The sequence below is a fragment of the Corapipo altera genome, unplaced genomic scaffold (assembly GCF_003945725.1).
Source record: "Corapipo altera isolate COAL_440 unplaced genomic scaffold, ASM394572v1 22b, whole genome shotgun sequence".
NCBI classification, from domain to species: Eukaryota; Metazoa; Chordata; class Aves; order Passeriformes; family Pipridae; genus Corapipo; species Corapipo altera.
In genome coordinates this window covers 6,780,631-6,799,494 of record NW_020884876.1, presented here as the reverse complement: position 1 = coordinate 6,799,494, position 18,864 = coordinate 6,780,631, and positions in this window count along the sequence as shown.

Here is an 18,864-nt window from a genome sequence, read left to right as displayed (position 1 = left end):
CCGCAGCGCCCCCGCCCGGCCCCGCCCCGCCACCGCCGCGCGCCGCTCCCCATTCATGCTCCCGGCCGCTCCATTCAGAGCCGGCCGCTCCATTCAGCGGCGGAGGCGCGAGAGGGACCGACGGGGCTTGCTGTCTGCGGTTGGGTGGTTTGCAGCGCTCGCCGCTATTTTTAGCTCTCCTGGTTAACGCCGGCTCTTAATTAGGCGCTCGCTGGACTCCCTTCCCCTCCTCCCCCCTCCTTCGTTTAACATCGCACCCGCACGGGAACGTGAGCGCGGCGAGAAACCTCCCATCGGGGAGCGTGTCGGGGCTGCTATAAAAAGCTCCTTGCGAAGCCGAGCTGGCTGGGCGGAGGGGGGGCGTTTGAGGACCCGCGTCCCAGGAGCACCACGTGCTGTTACAGCAAGCGGGGCGGCGGGGGGGACACACACCCCCGCACCCCCTCCTTCCTTCCCTGTAGCGCTTCCTCCCCCGTCCCTTCGGCCTTCGGCAGCGGGGGCGAGTTGCACTGGGAAGACAGAGAGCAAGGTAGCGGGGATGCCCTTTGCCACCCCTACAAGCCCGGTGAGGTCTGGGTCCGCTGTTCCCCAAAAGCAGCGCGGAGGGAACAGGGAACCATTGCCCAGCCGTGAGGAGGACCCAGTTCAGTGAATGGAGTATCCCTTCACCCCCTCGTGCGGTGGGCGCTCCGGTAAAAAAAAAATAAAATAAAAAAAAAAAATAAAAATTAAGGCATTTGCTTGTGGCCGATTCTTCTCGCTTACGTGGTATAGAGCTATTGAAAATCTCTGAGCAAGCTGGGCGTGGGAATTACTCTCCCATTCAGGATAATGGGCTGCGAGCACGGATGGCAGTGCGCGCTGTCGTCCGCGGAGTGCAGGGCTGGGAGCGGCGCTGGCGGCCAGGGGCGACCCCGCGCAGGGCCATCCCGGGCAGAGCGCTTATGGGGGGGCTGCGACTGGGAGTACCCTGAACCGCGGAGGGAAAGGGGGGAGTCCGCGGCGAGAAAGAGGAGAGAACGCAGCGGGAAATGGGGGAGTCCGCGATGGGAGCGCGGGGCTCCTCCTGAGGCGGCGCAGCCTCCACGGGGTGCTGCGCAGGCAGTGTCCCTGCGGGATCTGCGCGGGGCAGGAGGGGCCCCTGCGGCCACAGCCTGAGCTCAGCCCCCCAGCGGTCACGGTGCTGTATCCAGCGGCAGTCCGAGGTTAGGGATAACCAAAGTGTGACCAATAGTTACGTAAGGGCGGCGGGTATGGCAAGCAGCCGCGGGAGCAGCCGCTCCGCAGCCGCGGAGAGGCGCGGAAAAGGCAGGGCGGCGGCAGCAGCAGCAGCAGCAGACGCGCTCCCGCCCCGGCAGGCGCCGCAGTCCCGGCCCACACGGCTGGGCTGTGCTGGGCTGCGGAGGTGGTAGGTGGCAGGGAAACCCCGAGCTTCCCATTCATCCAGTGTTTTCTTTCACCACCGTGGGCGGCGGAGCACGGAAACAGCGGCTCAGACTCCCGCTGGTGAACGAGACTGGTTTTGTTCCGTGGAGGAGCGATGATTATTTGATCACTTACTGACTTATTAAGTGCTCAATATTGCGGTAGCGTTTCCCCCCCCCGCCCCGATAAACAGCGGATCCGGGGAGATGTGTTAGCACTGCAGAGCATTCCTTCCAACTGCTTCCCGAGGAGAGCAGAGCCCATCACTGGAGATGGACAGCAGCAGCCCGAGTACAGGGGAGGCTGCAGGAGGAAACCCCCTCCCCTCCCCTCCCGCCCCCAGCGCGGTGCCGCAGCTCCTGGGCAGAGGGTGGTTGAGCACACCCTGACATCCACATCCACCTGCCGCCCCCCACAACCCCCTCTTGCAGGTCAGCGCATGTGTCCGTGTGGGTGCATAACAAGTAAGTTATCAAGCTGTTGGAGAAGATTACAAATACGAAGAGCCAGTATCAGGGGGCCATCAGATCAAGGGCAGGCACATGTGGAGACAGGTAGAACTGTCTGGTCCTCAGTATACCTCAGCAGGTGTTTCGCTGCACGGGGAGGGGCTGGCTGCCCGGGGAGAACTGTGAAGTTTCACAAGGTCAGGTATTTTTAACCAGAATTTAGAGCAATGATGAGGATCAGCCCAGGATTTTGCTTCAAAAAAAAAAAAAAAAAGGATTCTGGTCCATGCAGGGACTGCTGTCATTTGTCTCATTCCTGAGATGTTCAGTGACATGTTTGCAACTTAGGCCCACAGGGGACTGGAGACATCACTCCGTCTATGCCATTTTAGTCTTGTGACAAGAGTGTACCCTGGATCAAAGAAAGGTTACTTGTGCTGGTGAGAGCAATGCTCAAGGGAGGGGAATGCCTCCTGAAAAGGGAACTGAAGAGGTTCTATCAGAAAACCTATCAGAGCTAAGGGTGACCCAAGCACCAACAAGGGCCATGATACGTTGAGAAGTCCTGCGCTATTGCTCCATGTGCTGACTTTGTTTCCTGGAGAGTGGGAGATGAGCATCAGGATGTGGGCCAGGCTCCAGCAAGAACCACCTTCCCATTCCCACCAGGGAATGGGACAACCTTCTCTTTCCTTCCTCTCACCTTGACAGAGACACCTCATGCTAGAAAATGCTGACCTTTAAGGTTTTACAATTGTTTACTCACATTTTGGAGAGTTAGAGACTTTTAGATGCCACTCAAAACAAGCTGTGAAAACTGCAGAGGAGCAGATCTAAAAACATCAGGATATTTCACACCAATCAACATTCAGAGTCAGTCAGATAGTCTTAGAGGCAGTTTGGTACTGTCTGTTACATCCTCTGGGGCTGGTCTCTCTGCTCTCACATTTTCTACACTTTTTCTGCATATGTATTTTTAAAGTATAACTAACTGAAATTACGTTATGAAAGCAGTGTAAGATAAGATCAAGGCATAAGAACAAACAAATCATTAGGGCCAGTCACCCCATATTATAATTATTTAAATCAGGATTGACTTCACTGTAATCAGAAAAGTTGGTAGAGATCTTATTACAGGAAGACACACAGAACTTGTCTGATCTGTCATAGAAGAAGCCTCATTTGTCGTTGTTTGAGTTAGGTTCGAAGTGTGACTGCTGCCTGTTTTGTCTCCAGCCAAGTTTCCTGAAAGACCTTGAACTGATGTTGTAGTCTTGGTTTTTGGTCCTGTTTCCTGTTAATGCATCCTGGGATCTCTGGATGGGTGCTGGGTCTGAGTCTTCTTTTTGTTCTATCTAGGGCTGTCAACTGAGCCTGCTGTCAGCATCTGGCTCTGCCTGCTGCTTTTAGGTCTTGTGAGACTGTGCTCTGGTTGGTGTGGACAATGCCTGGGCTATGATTTTCCTTGGCTCCAGGTTTGCCTTTCCTGTGGAGAAGCTCTTACCCAGCAAGGGATATTAGATGAGCACCATCTGTCTGAAAAGGTAGGTGAAAATGTAGAAAGCATGAGAAGAAATTATCAATTCAGCTGGTTCTCTGAGTAAGAGAATGGCAGGTGGGACTGAGATGGTCAGTAACAAGAGCAAGTACTGAGAGCATGCTGATAGTGGTGCGTGGCAGAGAAGGGAATGTAAGGGTAAAAGACATAACACTTAACTCCATCTGAAGAAGTTTTTACCATGGTACTGTGTAGTTTTCATCCATCAGACAGAATAGCTGTAGAAGCTGATGACAGGTAGTGTATCTTGGAGGGAGTTGACTTGGATACAAATATGGGAGTACTGGAACAAGGAAATAGGTAAGTTCTGGTGCCTATGGCAGTGAAGCAGGAGCTTTTGATATCCTTTATGCTCTGGTGCCTTTCTTTCCTTCAGAGAAGCCCAGGAGCTGCACGAATACATAAATGCAGACTTTATTCTGCTCAATCACAATAGGTATTTCTGTAGTGATGATACGAAACTATCTTAAGAGTTAAGGTGGAAAGCCTTGCATGAGGTAAATGAAGTGGTAGTGTGTTTCTGTGGCAAGCAGTAATGTGGAGAGCTGCTCATTTGAATGCTCATCATTAAATTAGGTGGGTGCAGATTCTGTCTGATGCTGTTCTTCATTATTTTGAGTTCTTCATTATTTAAGAGTTCCCCTGTTATGCTGAAGAACAGTTACTATGCTGATGGTTCTTGGGCACTCTAGGAGAGACGGGAAACTTATGTCTCCACTTCAGTGCTCTGAGACATTTTCACCATTACATCTGTCAGCCTCTTGGGCTGCTCTCTCAGCACACTGACAGAGTCATTTGGCTTTCCCCACCAACTTGCCTTGACAGCTGATGTTTAGTACACAACTCTTGCTGATACACCGATGGTGCAATTCCACATCCTCAAAAGTAAAACTGGTGTGGCAGCAGGTTTGTTGCAGCTCATTCCATGGTAGAAGATATCTGCTCTTCATTACATCAGACCACTGGCTGTGATGCTGCTCTACATATGAACTTGGCTGTTGTTCCTTCAGTCTGTTGGAGGAATGATTGAGTGTTGAAATTTTGTCATGTTTTATTTCGTGATGTGCAGATTTCTTTCCCTGCTGCCTCTGTGTGACAAGTCTTTTATTTCAGTGGTTTTTTCTCACTACAGTCTGGGGCATCTCCTACCTACGTGTTGTAAGTTGTACAGTAACTCTGTAAATTACATCCTCTCAATGAGTATCAGTTTTGGGCAGATAATGTAAGAGATTGATGGGTAATATGTCAGCTCTTTAGTTTTTCATTCAGCACTGCCTTAGAGCACAGTTTTTGTGTTCAGAGAGCACTGTCATAACAGTTCTTGTGCAACACAGTCTGCTCCTGCTTTTGGCTTTGGGGTTTCTAAGGTGAGATGGCATTCACCACATAGCTAGGACAGGAAGAAATGTTCTTTAGAAATAGTACTATGTTCTAGGACTCTTTTCTACATTAATACTCTCTTCTGCAATATGAAATGGCTTCAGAAGGAAGAAATAGTAACTTCTCACTGTAGAATAAAATACTATATAATGTTAAAGCATTCTCCAAGATTATTAGAAAATTATCTTTGAAACCTTACAAGCAGAAAAGATAATTAGTCTTAGCTGATCTGTGTTTTAGGGTAGGAATGTGCAATGCTGTGTATTGTAACTGACTGTTTGAAGCATGCTGTCTGTTAATTTTGATTCTAAAGATTAATTTGGACCAAATTTTGAGCTTGAGGGATGGGGTGGGTAAGGTTAAGGGCTATAAATCCTGATTGGAAACTGATACTTTTTGAAGCCTGCAGTCTGACACCAAAGTTGCTACATATAATTATAGAGTGACATTGCTTACCTTAGCCTGTAACTCTGATTGGTTTCCTTGCCCTGTCCATTTCTTTTTCCTGTGATTCTTCAGTACATTGGTCCCTAACAACTGCTTTTGAGACCTGATTGATGTAGATTGTTCCAAAATGTTAGCAGTCCAGTAACAGGCAAAGCTGCTAGACAGGGGACACTGTATTACTGTACACTTGTGCACTGAGGAAACAGACTGTTTTATTTATTTGCCTTCTTCTTCCTTCAAGTCTGCATTTAACATGTTAAGAATAGGAACTTCCATGGTACTAGCATTTTATTATGTCATAACAACATGTCACCCTTCTGCCCTGCCCTCTGGGCAAAATTCCCCAGTTCCTGGTACATACCATTTACTTGCATTAATTGTAAAAGTTTAAATACTCCTGCAATAAAATTAAAGTTCTGACAAAAGCTGGAGTGTACCTCCACATTCAGATTGCCAGTCAGTATTCTTTTCTTGCAAGTTAACGCAGCCTGCCTAGGGACACGGGGAAGTTCACTCAGAGTTCCACATAGCTCGTAGGGAAGAAGGGAGTGAACCCCTTTATTACCATGGCTCCCTCTTTTATAGGGGAGCTAGAAGAACTTTCCAGAGTATGGTAAACAAGGGGAGGAGTTTTGGGAAAGAGGAACAACGATTGGGTGCAAAGCATAAGGGGAGGTATTACAGTAGAATATGCATAAGAAGGGAGTGGAACTCTTGTGGGAACAAACCATTGCAAAATCAGGGACAGGAATAAACCATTATTAAAACATTAAAACAAACATAAACTTGTGACTTCTCTCCATTAAATAGTCTCAGTTAAGCAAGTCCATTATCTTAGATCCAGTCCTTTTCTTCTGCGATCTCTTTCAATGCTGAAGTCCAGTGCTGGTAGGCTTTTCTCTCTAACTCTTCGGAATCCTAATCCACAGCAAGTCTTGCCTGTTTTTATATGCTGTTACAGTGCTTTTTTTATGCGAAGCGTTTGGTCAGCCTTGTGCTACCAATTTCTTTGTATCTAAATTTTTTACCTTCTGGGACTTCAACTATGAAAAATTCTGCAGCAATAGCCTGAATATGAAAGCTCAGACATTGCATTCAAAAGTGATCTGTGTTAGTTATATGTTAGTCAGAAATTTTTAGTACCATCCATTTCAATTATGTTGATTATATCTACTGCTGCTTTGTTGACATGATAGATTATTTCAGCAGTGTTTTGCCAGGTCTGCTGAAGGTATGTTCTTCTCTAAAATTGTATTTTCTGCTGTTGATAAGATCTCTACAACTTTCATATAACTTTAATCACCTTTAAGAAAGGACATATTGCTTTTAGGCTTGTTTTCAAATCCAAATACAGTAAAACATCATGTAAAGTTTTCATATACTTTTTATGTCATCTGGAACATTGAATTGTTGTGGCTTTGATACTGTGCGATATGTGCATTGACGTTATGGAATGTACCTGAAGTAGTACTGAAATTGGTGTTATGATCCATTTCAGAGGAGCTTTTTGCTTTAGAATTTCATAGCAGGTCTTAGCTATATTTGTGTCATTTTGATTTCTTAGACAGGTGCACACATCCTTTGGATTTATTTTGGAACAAGTGTGCAATTTCATTGCTGAAAATGGGTCGTCAGTATTTTGACTCTGATTCCTGTGATATCCCCCTATTTATGTGTGAGGAGCTGGTCTGTAGCCCACTGCAAGAGGTAAATGCCAGTGATGGCAAATTGTATTTGTTATTTGTGCATGAGATGAGGAAACAATGGAGCATTTAACAAGAAAAATTTCCAAAGTTGTATTATATATTTTTAATAATATATAAAGGGAGGGGGTAATGCATAATAACACATCAGTGGTATTAAACACTAAAGCTTATTCTAAACTCCAGTAGCTGTGACATCATGTAAACATATTATCCCCTAAAAAGGCTTACTTTTTTAATGTTTATTCCATTTGACTTATTTGATAAATGTTTACCATTCAGTGTTTTATATGAAATAAACAAGTACTCTTCATCTAGTTAATGAATCAAAGCCATGTTCAAAGAAGAAAATCCGCTTTTATTAGCATTTTGTAGCAAATTCAGCTGACGCAATAAGAAAGCAACAGAGGAGGAAATGTCTTGCTTTTTCATCCTTGAGTGTAACTCGAGATTGCAGCTGGCACATGTGAGTGGTAGTTATTACTATTTTAAATTCATCTGTAGAGAAATTTTCACTTCTATATCTAGTGACCAGGCAATTTACTTGTAGATTAAATCCACTTAAAATTATCTTTGGTGAACAACTATCTAATAAAAAATTCAGATATAATACTTAAAATGTGTTTATTGAGGCAGTTGAACTTCTAGTTGTTTCATTGTAACTGAAGAACTCTTATGATTTTATGGGAGAAGAAGTAATCCGAAAGCAAACCCCAAAATTTTTCACTCTTCAAATGATGTGGAATAATTTGAACAAAATACTATTTTTGTGGCAAAATTTGCATAGTATTATTGGCTGATTCTTTTCAGTTAGACTACTTTTTTTAATTTATCTTGAGGAAGTGACCCAAAATACAAAATACAAAGGGCTGTCTACTGAATAAAGCAAAACTAAATAAAATAAACATTTCAAAAGCTGCCAGTACAAGTCTGGAGACTTGTGTGAGTTTTTGGGGTTTTTTTTGGGTTGTTGTTTTTTTGGGGGATTTTTTGTTTGTTTCTTTGTTTTGGGGTGGTTTTTTTTTGTTGTTGGTTGGTTGGTTGGTTGTTTTGTTTGTTTGTTTGTTGTTGTTGTTTGTTTTGGCTGGGGTTTTGTTTGGTTTTGGTTTTTTTTAATTTTTTTTTTTTTTTATTATTTTCTGGGAGAAGTTTGAAAAAGGTTATTTTTTTTTATTCACAATTTGAAGTCCTTCATGATGTATTCATGTGTCTTTGTATATAATCTCTATGAGCTTCTTTCACTGCTATTAACGATCCCTTCTATTTTTGTCTAACATGTTTCGTGTACTGTAGGTTTTTCCTTATATGAGAAAATGGATTGACAGGTTGGCAATACAGAAATATATCTGTATTTTGCCTGACATACGGATTTGCTACTTATGAAGAACCAGCTCTCCTAGCACACAAGAGGAGTTATTTGTATCTCTTGCTTTGATTCTTTCCAGGCATGGTCATTCAGACCCTGGCCTCAGTGGTTTTTCTTGGGATCAGCATGTGCTTTATGATGGGTTTTGTTTGTCTGTCACAAAGTATCTCAGATAAGAAAATGAACAAAAAAAATATAATCTGTTATAATTACCAGTAATTGTCAGTATACAGAGTAGATCCGTAGTTAGTAAAAAGATGACCTTTTACTCTTATTGATTGACCTGCTAAAATAAGTTATAAGTTATAATAAGTTGAAGGTACCCTTTTTAACTTGCATATTCTTGCTAAGATACAACAACATTCACTAAGTTATGGGCTAAGATTTTTCTGTTATTTATATAATTTACCTTAATTTGATATAGCTCTGTGTTGTCCAAATGAAACAAGTGTCATGTTTATTCACTGTGCATTTGTCTTAAGCGCTGTAGGTAAATTTTTTGTCAGTGCTACTGATGCCTCAAGAATCGCTAAGAAAGTTCACTATGTAGCACTGAGCTCTCTTAGTGTAGGGACTGCCAGATCTTTTGATATTTAAAAATTTTTAAAGAGTAAACCAAAGAAACAGTGGAAACAGAGTTGTAATTTGAATGAGTGACTCATAAAATCCTTGGCACAGTTTTGGATTCTTTTATTGATGTTGCCTGTTGCGTGATTACAGATATATTGAGAGTAGCAGAAAATTAAATGCAGTTCACAGTGTTTTTTCTTATTTCAGTGATTTTTGTCATCTGTAATATTTTTTCAAACAAAAATTCCTTTCCAAATTTAGCTGTCACTCTGTCAGTTGTTAGTAGAATTGTTTTCAGGTGTGTCTCTCCCGTTGTCATGCTTTTCCTTACAGATAAAACTGTGGGCAGTAGCAGAAGGAGAACATTTTTCTTTAAATATTCTTGAATCTGGAAGCCTGAGTTAAGTGTAATCTGTTTCCAACCTAGTGAAGTCTGCATGCAAAATAGCAGTAAATCTGATGGAATTGATCACTACATCACAGCAGTGGGGCTAAAACATGGGTGGCTCTTAAGGGAGAGAGCAGAGACATTTTCCCCCACCGTTTTCTTCCCCATATGGTTTTTGCAGCAGTGGCAATCACTAATGTAAGGTGCATTTCTACCATGCAGCACAGGAACAGGAAATGGAAAACTCTTGAGAAAACAATGAGGGCAAAATTGTTAGACTTTCCTCACAGACATACCTACTACGAGTGAGCCCAGAGGGAGTCTGTGCTTTATATCTCTCTGTGCATAGGAGAGACAATCTAGATTTAGAGCACTGCCTAGCAAAGTCATGAGTATATTTTTCCAGTATTGTTAGCCATGTTCCAATGTGTGATCAAATTCCATGCTTAAAAATAAGTGGATTTTTGTTTTGTTTTGTTTTGAGTTTTTTGGGGTTTGTTTTGGTTTGGTTTTGGTTTTTGTTTTTTTTTTTTTTTTTTTTTTTTTAATTGAGTCACCAGCTGTTTAAGGTCTCTTTTCTGTGTGATTTTGTTCAGGTCAACCTATATGTGCATGACCATGTTGGGCATACATGTGGAATTGCCTTTAATGAGCATGCACTGTGAGCTGTAGTTGCACAACACTGGCCTATTTTAGAGACAAATTGGAGGAAGCAACCCAGAAAATATGTTGCCATTGAAGTGCAAGGTGGACTTCAGTACAGTGGAATCAAAATGCATAATGAGGGTGATGATACATATTTCCAGTCTCTTGAAAAAATAAGGAATACATACATATTGCCTGCAATGGAAATTACAGAATGCCAGGGGAGAAAGAGATTTTTATTGTTTTGTGTATGTTTGCTTTCTCCAAACTCCAATCTGAATTTAGACGATAAGAACACAGTGTGCAACTGAGATTTGGATGTATATGTAGACTAGCAAGCAGAAGGGAACCCTGGGCTTGTGCAGAGCAGGGTGTGGAGCCTGGTGTAGTTCAGAGATCAGAGTAAGAGGAGTTACTGACCCCTGCAGATACAACAAGCTTGCATCAAGCACAGACAACCCAGAGACCCTGCACTACCAGGTCATTGTAAAGCCTGGTGCCTTCCCCTGTTAATGGGGGAAATTTTGTTTATGGAGCTTCATAGGGGAGCTGTAGGATTGCATGGGAACTCTGAGACCCTGAACTCCACAACCATATCCTGGCTGTGTTAGGTGACACAGAGCCCACATTGAAGCAAAATTTGGCATCCCCATCCTAGGAAAAAACATCTGAGTTCAGTGACAAGGTTTCTTGAGGAGTGCATGTTTTGTTCTTAAGCGAAATTTTGGGTGAAAGTAAAGAACACGTATTTCTAGATGCTTTGCTTGTGGTTCTAGGCAAGGTCTGTTCTAGATCAGGATGGCAGAGCCTGGGAGTTTTGCTTGAGTCTTCTCATTTTGCTGTATGGAGTTGGTGGACATGAGAAATAGCCCTATCAAGGTAAGTGGACCTTTTAAGATCTTTTCTGCTTGTCTGAAGTCTGTTGGGAATGACAGGTTGAAAAATATGGAAAAGCTTTCTACTCACACCTGTCCCATTGTCATATGCCTTGTGTTTATATTTGAAATCACTTTGACATATAATAATTTTCTTTCAAGAAACAAATGCTCTTTTCAAAGGGGTATGGAAAGGACGGTGCTCAATAATATAATAAAAACTTCTTTGTCATTGGTTGGAAAAAATCCAGCTCTTTCTTCCTTTCCTCTTTTACCTCTTTCTGACTACTGCAGCCTCTTCAGACTTACCAGTTGTGGTGTATGTTCCTGTTGTGTTTGAATGAGCGTACAGCTATACTCAATAAAGGCAAGTACAAACAAAAAAAGAAAAAGTAAGATGGCTTAGGTGACTGGACTTTAGGGTGACTTTCCTGTGAACACTATTACTCTGTAGTAGGACAGGAGGCAGATCTGCTCTCAAAATGTGGAATTCCTGTCATGCTCCAAAGAGGAAGATCTTCTTGGACAGGAAAGGTGCCAGAGACACTGGCACAGCTCCATCAGGAAGTCAGTTGTCCAGAAGTCAATACTGCAAGGGAAATCGTGCAGTGAGGTAGAAGAGGAAAGATAGGTCCTGGATAGGTGTCATGTTCTGTTTGATCTTTCTACCTTTTCTGTTGTATTATTCCTAACACCTGTCCTGCTGCTTTAGCTAGTAACAGATGAAGTAATGATGCAATTAATAGCTAATCTGTGTTGTGATTCGTGGTTTTAATAGAAATAAAATATTCTTGTTACTGGCCTGAGAGACTTGTTATGGCTCTTCCTTAGTAGGCTAGTTATGTTCTGGTTTTGACTAGAATGAAGGATTTTTGAAATGGAATTTAAATGTGTGACATTTCGATGCACTGGGAACATGGATCTTACAATCCTCTCCTCTAGACTCCCTCTTGCACCCTGGGAACTGAAAAACAAAGAGGTAGATAGCTGAGTTGGAAAACAAAAACCTATGCAGTGTGAGAGGCAGTTTAAATACCAGAGACATTTATGCATCTCACTTTGGACAGCTATTGTATTGATGAATTTTTTAAGAGAAACGAGTAGATAAATCAAGGAAAATTAGTTTCTGCTTAAACCAAGTAAACAGCTGAACCAGGGAGATAAACCCTAGTATAAATATATATTTAATGATTAAGAAAGGCATTTTCCATCTCTTTATTACCCTTTATGTTATTAGCTTTGCATTTTCCTGCAGGGCTCTGGAAGAAATTTCAAAGTACACCAGATGAACCTTGAAGCTTGGATCAATACGCAAAACAGAATGCGTAAGAAAAATCTTTAAACTAAGCCTTAACCTTGTTATGACATGTACTAGAGGACACGCTGCTTTTGTTGGATAGGTTGTTTATATACTTGGCTTGAACCGGTTTTTGTATAGTATGGTGTATGCTGCTATAGGCTGCCTGTTAACATGCATACTTAGAGGTCATAGGTGTATTATTGAAATGAACTACACCAGTACATTTTATTTGCAGTTTGCTTCCAGAACAAATGCAGTTCGAACATTTATGAATGGCAGCTTGTAGTTATAAGTGTTCATATAGACAAATAACATGCATCACCTTATTTTTTTTCTATCCTATTATCAGGGAAATAAGGTTTTATTCTCTGGTAAATACACTTGCTACATAATAATTAGTTCTCAGAAAAAAACCCACATCATAAATATTTATAGAACATTATAAAATATTTAATTTATCTTGTAAAGCACAAGTTTTCTTCTGACGCCCTTCAGAACTTGTAGCTCACTGCAAAGCAAATGTAAGCCAATGTGAATTCTCAATGAGAGGTGTTAATGTACAGATAGCAAGTGGCAGTGAGACTTAATTGGGAAGGGTATCCAGGTCAAGTGCCTGTCTGTGAGAAGTGTCAAATGCAGTAAATACACACCTGAATCATCTTGGGTTGATGCTGTTATTGTATACAGGTTATGTCCAGAGTGGCATAATGTCTTACTATAGTTAAATTTCTGTGTTAATGGGGCCTCCTGTCATAGGACAGACACCTACTAGCTTGCAAAGGGCAGGTATAGTCCGATTTGACTATGGTGAAGCAAGTTGTTTGCAGATGTGTTTAAGGACAAAGAGGATATCTTCCTCCACAGTAGAAGAATGTGACCTCTCACGAGTTAAAAGTTAGAAGGAGGAATGAGTGCTTGAAATAAGATAGATGTGGGGTGGAGAAGAGAATATATCTTTTCTGATCAGATACTTATGAAAGGTAGGAAAACACAAAATGCTTCACTGCTTTCGAGGAGAGTGCTACAAACACAATATTGTTCCTCATAAGGAAAAACGGGAATTAACTTTTTGCTGTCTAATCACCCTTGTTCTAATCACCCTGTCTGTTCTTCCACAGATAAGTAGCATACTCTCTTGGGAAATGGAGACTTACTTTTGGTCAGTAAGTTTATCACTATCTCACGTGGACTCCTTGGTTTGGTTCATTGCAATTATGAAGGCTGTACAAGCACAAGGCAGCGAAGAGGTGGGGAGCTGGATTCATCAGTGGGAGGTGAGGGGACGGGCAGCAGAGCCAGCCAGTGCTTGCTAAGACTGACTGTGGTACTCCAGCATAGTGCACTGAGTATATTTGGTAGCAGGAGGTCTCTCATGTTCTTGATTACATTGTCTGGCCACATCCAGAGCTGTATTTTTCTTTTGTTTGTTGGGGGTTTTTTTGTCTGATTTAGGGTTTTATTTCTGTGTGGTTCTTGTGGGTTTGCTTGTTTGGTTTTTTTGTTTTATCAGTTATAGGATTTTTTTAACTTTGAGGTATCCCTGAAAATGTAGCATCCATGAATTCTGCAAGACTGTCTCCTAGCATAGCTCTGTATCCTTTCTTATAGACTAAGCCAGTTGGGCACAACTCAACTGTAAAGAAGTTACATAATAGTCAAAAGCTTGAAAAAACTTATGTTTTTCCCTACATGATGTAGTTGTCCCTTGCAACTACATGTTATCAAGTGTTGGTACTCTAGAAACTTGACCCATTTTTCTGTCCTTCTCTATTAATTTAACTTTCTTTTCAGTGGACTGTCTTTTATTACTGTAGCCTTTCCTCCACCTCCATATTTGTATTTGCTTTTCAAAGTAATTTTCTCTCTGTCTCTAAATATGTATTCACGGTGCACCCTTAAGGGTGCTGTTACAATAGAGTAAACAGATGCCTTTCATGGTGGAATAGAGTATTAACAATTACAGCAATTGCAGCAAAGAGCCAAAGAAAACATGAGGTACCTCTCACTGAGCAATGCAGCATGTTTAAAAAATAATATAGACAAACTATTTACAGATGAAAGAAATGTCATCATACAGCACTCCAAAAATATGCAAGGGGAAGAAAAAACTTCCAGAAATATTTTTGTGTAATATTTTGTCTTCTAAATAAAGCAACATTTTCAGAACATACTATACAAATACTATGTTGTTCACAACTATCAGTTTGCTATTTCAGGAAAACTGTTCTGCATTTGCCATCATGTGCAACTGTACAACATATCTGGTGTGAAAGAAAATGTCCTGTTAGAACCAATGAACTGTATGTTTTAGAAGCTGAATCAGTCACAAGAGAATTGATGTTAAGATTTTAGAGGTTTATTTGCTGGCTGAAAGAATTGGAAAATTGTGAACTTTCAACCTGATTGTAAGAGTCAGTATATATGGTGATGAGTAAACAAAGACAAAGGTGAACAATTTAAGAAAGGGAACTCTAAACAAAAAAATATGTTCATTAAAAAATGTTGTTATTGCTGACAAAAATTTATCTGAAGTAATATAGGAAGAGAATTTCTTTAACAAGCTAGATGAAGGAGATTTACCGGGGGGTAAATCTTCAAGGATGATGTGGTTTTGCTTATTGTTCTGTGAAGACTACAAATACAGAGTGGCAAAAAGGAAGTGTTCAAGCTGGAGATTAGCCAAGGTGTGAATTTGAACAGTGGGGCTGTGGTTGAAGGAAATGCATGGAGGCTTTATGCAAGCTGCAGCGTATATATTTGGAAGGGAATTAGTTTGTCTCATTCTGACATCAGCTTCTCTCTGTTTAGATGACTTATAAAGCAAAGGGCTACACTTTTAGCTTACAGTTGCTTCTGAGCTGCTTGTGCACAATCTTAATGGTTTAGGATTGACCTGTCATTTCTTTCCTTTGTAATTGAAACCACAACCCCCTGAAGCCCTGTTTGCCTTTCCTGGCACCCCCCACCCCCCATCCAGATTGTCATAGGGATTTTCTTCAGATCCTTGTTGAAAACTTACTCTTATGAAGCTTTGCATTAAATACTGTGTGTTGATATGAAGGGGTTAATAAGAGTGTGTGTCCTCAGTGCCCTGCATTCCACCTGAGGTATGGGTAGGATTAAGGCTGGGAGATGGGAAGGTTGCCACAGCCTTCATTTGGGAACAGGCAGAGGGGAGAATGTTTGCTGGGAGTAATACCTCCAGCAGAAGTGAGCTGCAAAAGGGCTACTTGTCTGGCTGGAGCTGTGTGGGAAGAGGGAATCCTGCAAAGAGCTGAGCTGCTTTGGGGGCTGACTTGAATGGAGGTGAGCCTGAATGAGAGGCCAGACTGACCAAGGAGTAAAATCTCTATGTTCTAATTGAGTTTTCTGAAATGGAGGTGGAGAAGATGTGCGTAAGTATGATGAAGGAGTGGTTATTAGTCCAGGTCTCTCTGTGACTTCCTTATGTTGGTTTTATTACCGTCCTGGAGAAGTTATGTCATCAAGTTTTTCAATATTGTTTGATGAAGCAGAATCTGGACTGACTATTTCTCCTTCTAATGCTCACCTCCAGTCAGTTTGAGCAGCAGTCAGGACTCTGTGGGGCAATTTTATGACAAGTCTTTATTAATTTGCTTTTCAGTTTAGATCCTTGTTACCTTGGAGGAATAATGTGGTCAACTTTTTTCAGCCTTACTGATGCCTGATTCTCTAAAATGGGAGGAGGGACCCCTCTCTGCAGCTGTACCAGAATTTATTGGTATGTGAACAGCAACATGCATTGAAGTTCAAACTGAACAATGTTCTGTAATCCTAGTTCTTGTGAGTACTTTCTTGCGTATTTCTTCTACCCAAGTAACACTGAGCACCAGACATGTAGACCAAAAGGCTGGGTGCAGGCTCCTTCAGCCTGAGAAGCTGACAATTCATTTGGGGAAGTTCCGAAGCTGATCATAAAAACAGAATTAGTAGAGATGTCTTTGAACTGATCCTTTAAGTACAAGGAACCAGGGTGGTGTTGTGATCAGAAGTTAAAAAGAAATTGTGGTAATTTTGAAATCCATTTATATTTTAAATTCTTGCTAGGAAAAAATACTTTTTAGATGCTTCAGACTGCAATTCACTTACTGTCTAACTGTTTTGATAATAAAAATAAACATGAAGCTACCTTTAGTATTGCTCTAGGTGTGTCAGACCAGATGATGAGCTTTCAGCTGTGCAGTCTGATGCCATGCTAAGATCTGAAGTACAGTGGTGCCCTGGGTGTCTTTCGTCTGTCCAGTGTCATTCAGCATCAGATCCTGTGTTTTGGCTATAACTGCAGCTCGCACGCACATTACTTTTAAGTCTTTATGCGTTTGTTTTCCCCAGGGAATAGTTTTCCCTGCTAAATTGTATACTGGGCTACCATGACAATAACCAGTTTCACTAATTCAGGCTGGCATGCCATCTACACTATCTAAAGGGCAGTTCAAGTGTTACTTGTAATTCTATGGCTTCTTAATAAGAAGCACGGTAGTGATACTGGTTCTATTCCCTGAAAGCAGTAGCAGTAATCTGAATCCTGTAACAACAAACAAACAAAACCAAAACAAAAAAACCCAAGCCAAACAAACAAACAAACAAGCATCTCTGCCTGGAAGAAACCTCTATGTCTTCTAGCTCAGGAGAGGCTCATGCATTTCTGAACACTCAATTTAATTGCTCTGAGAACAGTTAACAGCTAACAGCGGCCCCTTGTGACTGTAAGAAGAGTTTTTAGCACTCAGGGTCTCCCTATGGGCAGCGCTGGCTAAACCGGCTCCCAAGCTGCAGCTGAACGGAAAGCAGGATAAGCTCTGGGAGATGGCTCTTCTTACTACCTTCAAGGTCCACAGCTGCGTTAGGGGCAGCAGCGTGGAACATAGGGAAACATAGGGAACAGCATACGGAAAGAAAAAACGATAGAGGGAATCTCAGAAATATGTCTGGCTGCAATGCCAGACCACTGACTGCTTCTGCCATGCTGAGCTTCTGCCAAGACCTAGTCTAGGTAAGAGCCTTGAGGTAGAGTTAGGGAAGTAAAACACCTAAATGAGAAACAGAACTGGAGTTCTGGAAGGAAGAAATGTGAGCAGAAGTATCATAGAACATTTGTTTTGGAAGTGACCTTAAAGATCATCTACTTTTAACCTCCCTGCAATAGGCAGGAACACCTTCCACTAGACCAGTTTCCACAGAGCCCCATCCTGCCTGTTCTTGAACATCTCCAGGGAACACTCTGGGCAACATGTTCCAGTGCCTCACCACACTTACAGTAAAGACTTTCTTCCTAATATCTAATCTAAACTGACCGTCCTTCAGATTCACCTCCTTCTGACGTTATCTAGTCCCATAAAGAGAAATGTTTTGGAATACAGTGACTGGCCAGCAGCAAGTGCTGCTTTGGGGCTCAGACCCTTCCAAGAGTGTGCACAGTTGGTGTCACAACTAGAACTGAACCCTTGAAAAATCTCCAAGATTCCTCTTGGTTTTGTTGGGGTTTTTTTGTTGGTAGTTTTACTGGTACAGTAGTGGACTTTGAAGGAGAGCCACATTGTAGTTCTTCCTTATCAAAGGAAGATGATACTGGGGAAGTATTGTGTCTTACCAAGTGTAATAAATATTTCTCCACATACTGTGAATGTTTTCAACTCCACAACCTCTGTGTTTTGTGCTGTGTGAGATGCTTCTGGAGGAAGCAGTAGCAATAATCATGAAATAACTGGAATTAGAAAAGTTAGGAGGGTCTTTGAGCTTGAGTGCCAATGTCAGGGTTGCCAGTGGTTTCCAGACCTGTAGTGTCAGTACTACTGCATTGCCCTGTGCAGCTGTTGTGTATTTATCACATTGTTCCTTTGATCGAACATGAAGCTGAAATATAAAAATGTTGTTGGATAAAATCTTATTGAGTCATAAGTCCTATGGGGAGAGGCTGAGGGAGTAGGGGTTGTTTAGCCTGGAGAAGAGGAGGCTCAGAGGTGACCTCATCACCGTCTATAACTACCTGAAGGGAAGTTCTAGCCAGGTGGGGGTTGATCTCTTCTCTCAGGCACTCAGCAATAGGACAAGGGGGCACGGGCTTAAACTCCGTCAGGGGAAATTTAAGTTGGATATCAGGAGAAAATTCTTTACAGAGAGAGTAATCAGGCATTGGAATGGGCTGCCCAGAGAGGTGGTGGATTCACCATCCCTGGAGATTTTTAAACGCAAGTTGGACGTGGCACTGAGTGCCATGATCTAGTAAATGGACTGGATTTGGACCAAGGGTTGGACTCGATGATCTCGGAGGTCTTTTCCAACCCAATCGATTCTATGATTCTATGATTCTATAAGTGAATCTAACATACTAGTTATTTATTATTAGCTGAATAGAAGGTAGGTTAGAGTTTTTGTAAATCCCAATGAAAAGATGCTTCACAGAGTTTGGATGATTTCTATTATGCAGAAATACAAGTACTTATAAGAAATATTAGGAGGAATAGCTTCTTTTCACCTATCATGTTCCCTGAAAGGGGAAACAAACATAATTCAGTTTTATTTTATGCATTCTCATAGTCTATCTGCTTTTGAGAGACTGCATTACTAACTTCAGGCTATGGAGTTTGATATCAACTTTACCTGTTTTATTGGCCTTCTTAATGTTTTGTATTTAAAATTAGATGAAAGAGGGATAGCAGAAAGGATGATTAGAACTAATACCTGAAGTAGTAGCAGAGGTTTTAAATTACAACTCATACTTTGCTGCTTGTGACTTC